This window comes from Rhinopithecus roxellana, unplaced genomic scaffold (genome assembly GCF_007565055.1).
Source record: "Rhinopithecus roxellana isolate Shanxi Qingling unplaced genomic scaffold, ASM756505v1 contig1958, whole genome shotgun sequence".
Lineage (NCBI taxonomy): Eukaryota > Metazoa > Chordata > Mammalia > Primates > Cercopithecidae > Rhinopithecus > Rhinopithecus roxellana.
In genome coordinates, this window is record NW_022141909.1 from 18,213 (window position 1) to 22,040 (window position 3,828).

Below are 3,828 nucleotides of genomic sequence, written 5' to 3' on the forward strand. Positions count from 1 at the left end.
GGGGGGGGGAGGTAAAAACAAAACCCCAGAAAATTGCCAAAGTTCTGTTACTGTTGTGGTACCTGGCACCATTTTTTAATATTAGCTTCTGAATCATCATCTGGAAATAAAACATTCTAGAATAACATCATTAAAAACAGCTCTGATAAAGCACGGTCACTACTACGTATCATAAAGCAGGTACAAGATATTTTACATTCACAGAGGTATGATACAGTACTGTCCTATATCTATAATACTAGAGGATACAATTAAAAAGGCATTATTTGAGACTTGATTCTACTTTTCCAGCAGAGGGCCCAAAGGATGGCATGACACAGCTCTGTAAAGAAATGCACCTTCTTAGGATTTCCTTTAATTAGTGGCACAGTTCTAGGTACTCACTGTTCTTCATAAACACCAGCTAAACACCAGCTAAAAACTGGTTTAACAAAAAAAAAAAAAAAAAAAAAAAAAAGAAAAAAAAAGAAAAAAGAAAAAAGAAAAAGGAAAAAAAGAAAAAAACCCCAGAACCATGGGATTCATACAAAGATGACTGAGTGGGGCAAGGAAGACTCAACCTAACTAGCATTTTACCAAATCTGTCATGTTTGAATGGTTAGAGCTCCATGGAAGAAAGGAGATTCTAAGTAGCGCTTCAAAGCTTCGGACCACAACCAAACACAGCATCATTTCAAACAGAAGCAGTAGCCAAACACTGCTCACTATGATATGGTTCAAGGATGCTGACATCAATATTTACTCATCTGCTCATTCATCCAGGAAGAAGGGAGATCAGTTACTACTGTACTTGATTGTGTTCAACTCAATCACCATGTTATAAAAATAGCAAGCTGCCATAATAAAAAATAAGGCTCCTCTATCCAGCACCAGTTATCTTCAGTTCTTCACCTCCAAGCCTACAAATGCCATAACCATATCCAAGGAACATAAGGGAGCAAAAAAACCGCATCTGATGTATTAGCTGGGACCATCACACTGTTCAGGCTGAGCTATTCCTCTGCCGTGTTATTTTTCTTATATTTTGGTGTTTCATCTAATCATAAGGATTTTTAGGTCTAAATTATATGCACTCAAAAAAATGGGTGCATATATTTATATATAAATTCTGACTGAAGATGCGTGGCCATCAACCGAGTGCATGTTATATAGTAGGTACAAGCTTGCAAAGCCTCATTTTTACTGGTACAGCAGCTATGTGTCAGTGTAAATTGCTCCTATGTCCCTTGTATATCTCCAAGCTCTGAAACAGGATAATGTCACGGACCATTTTGCCCCTTTGGCTGCTGGCATTATCTGACTTAATTCTCCATGTTTTCCCTCCCCCCACCCCCAATCCCCTGCAATAAACCATAGCCTTTAAGATTTTGTTTCTTCGGTTTTGATTGCCTGAGGTTTGATTGGTCCAGTTCTAACAGGTTTGGTGGCTATGGAGGGTGCAGGGGGTGGCTTTTCTTCTACTTTTTCCTGACAGACACCAGGAGGGTCGGTCAGTGTTTCAGGAGGTTTACTTGAATCACTGTCCACTTTCTGGGCTTTGCCTCCTATCTGTTTGCTCTGATGCTGTTCAGAGAAGAACCGTTGCGTGGACTGAAGAACCTCTGCTCTCTGCTTTGCCAACACCTAGGACCAAATGTCTTGTGGCTGAGTCCTCTTCCCACAGCTCTCTTCTGGGGTGCAAACTGTGTAGGAAACGGTTTGTGTCATTCTCACAGTGGCAGGGGCTGACTGGAACTGCTTCTGGTAGACAATACTGTTCATTTTGCTGGACTGGCTGTTCGGACTTGTAGAAGTAGCCCGGAAGGGACTAGATGTTGGTGTGGTGCTTCTACCAGCGATTGGAGGTGTGCCTGGTTTTATATCAATGCCACTTCCAAAGGCTTTTAGTTCCATTTCAGACATTTTTCCTGTGGTTGCAATCATGCTATGCTGTGTTCCAGCAGGAATTAATCCTCTGAAAGGCTGGCTTACTTGTGCAGGACGACTCAGACTCTGAGCCTGTGCTTGGGGAGTGGTATGCTGTAACGGGGACTGAAGAGTCTGAGGCAAAGCAATTAGAGGTTGCCCTGTAGATCCAAAATTAGGCAAGGAAAGCTGGGATCCTGGTAAAGGTACTGTAACCTGCTGGAGAGCACTTGGTGACTGGGCAGTGTTATAAAAATTTGTCTGACCAGGCTGTTGTACTTGTCCAGAATAAAGATTTGAAGCCTGGGTAAGATTTGCTCTAGCCTGGAGAAGATGTGTGTCAATCAGCGGGGAACCTCCTAGTCCTGATGCCTGCCCCAGTTGATGTTCATACAATATGGGAATAGGCTGGGTATTTGATGTTTGCTGAAAGGCAAGACCAGATTGTGCCTTGGCAAGTTCTTGGTGTTGGACAGTTGGAAAGTTGTGAATAGCAGTCCCAGAAAGGACCACAGATGGCTGGGATAAACTGCTTTGCATAAAAGCTGGCTGAGATCTATATGGTTGAAGTGAAGAGCTGAACAATTCCTGAGCCTGGGAAACAGCAGGTCCAGCCCCCAAACTCAGTTGGGCTTGATGCTGCCCTTGCAGTGGTGCATAAATAGGGATTGGAATCTGCTGAACTGAAGTTGGCTGAGAGAGACCTGGTTGGAAACCCTGTTGTTGAGCCAAGGATGGTGGAGCCAATCGTGCATGCTGGGTATTAAATAAATGACTTGTGTCCATATAGAAGGCTGGGATTTGAGCTGCTGCAGACTGAGACACATAAACTTGCAGACTCTGTTGTTGCTGGGCAATAAGGGAAGGCAAACAGCTTAACTGTGAAAAATGACTTGCAGAAGGCAGGCTGCTTGTCTGCAACTGCTGAGGTTTCACTTTACAAATATTTGGAGGGTCCGATGTGGTTGTAGATTTTGTGCTCAAAGAAGAGGTAGTGTACGTACCAGCTCCTGATAGTGATGTTGTAGGAGTGACTGAAGCAACAGGAATCTGGGGCATCGATGCACTTGAGAACGAATTATAATTAGCAGTGCTTGGTGCACTGGCACTACTGCTGACTCCAGTTGCAATTGGAGGTGCTGTGGAAGTTACTGGAGACCCCTTTTCCCTTACATTTGGAGAATTCTCCCTATCCTTGCGTGCAGACTCCATCTTGAAGGTGAGGCTGAAAGTAGTGGGAGGACCTGAAGTTAGGCTGGAGCTCTGTTGTATAGTCTCTCTCTTAGGGAAGGGAAGGGTGTTAGGCAGGGGCACATTATTAACCAAAGTATCCTCCATCTTTGTGTTATTAGTAGCCACAGTGTTAGGCAGAGAAGAAGAGGGTGTAGTATAGTCTGTTACAGACTCCTTTGCATTAGTACCATATTCTGCAGATGATACCGAGATCTATTATGTCTATATTTTATACCTATATCTATTATGTCTATATTTTATACCTCTCTCTATTATATCTATTATGTCTATATTTTATACCTCTATCTATTATATCTATTATGTCTGTATTTCATACCTGTATCTATTATATCTATTATGTCTATATTTTATACCTATAGCTATTATGTCTACATTTTATACGTATACCTATTATATTTATTGTGTCTATATTTTATACTTAAATCTATTATGTCTATATTTTATACCTATATCTATCATATCTATTATGTCTATATTTTATACCTATACATATCATATCTATTCTGTCTATATTTTATACCTATATCTATTATATCCATTATGTCTATATTTTATACTATATCTATTGTATCTTTTTATGTCTATATTTTATACCTATATCTTTTGTATGTATTATGTCTATATTTTATGCCGATATGTATTATATCTATTATGCCTATACTTTATACC

At 40.6% G+C, this 3,828-nt stretch overlaps 1 pseudogene across 1 annotated transcript; it reads right to left on the reverse strand.

The window, feature by feature from the left end:
- Nucleotides 1-1,278: 1,278 nt before the first annotated feature.
- Nucleotides 1,279-3,351, reverse strand: LOC115895732 (annotated as a pseudogene). The gene has a single exon (XR_004055861.1). The product of XR_004055861.1 is annotated as a protein PRRC2C pseudogene (transcript).
- Nucleotides 3,352-3,828: the final 477 nt, after the last annotated feature.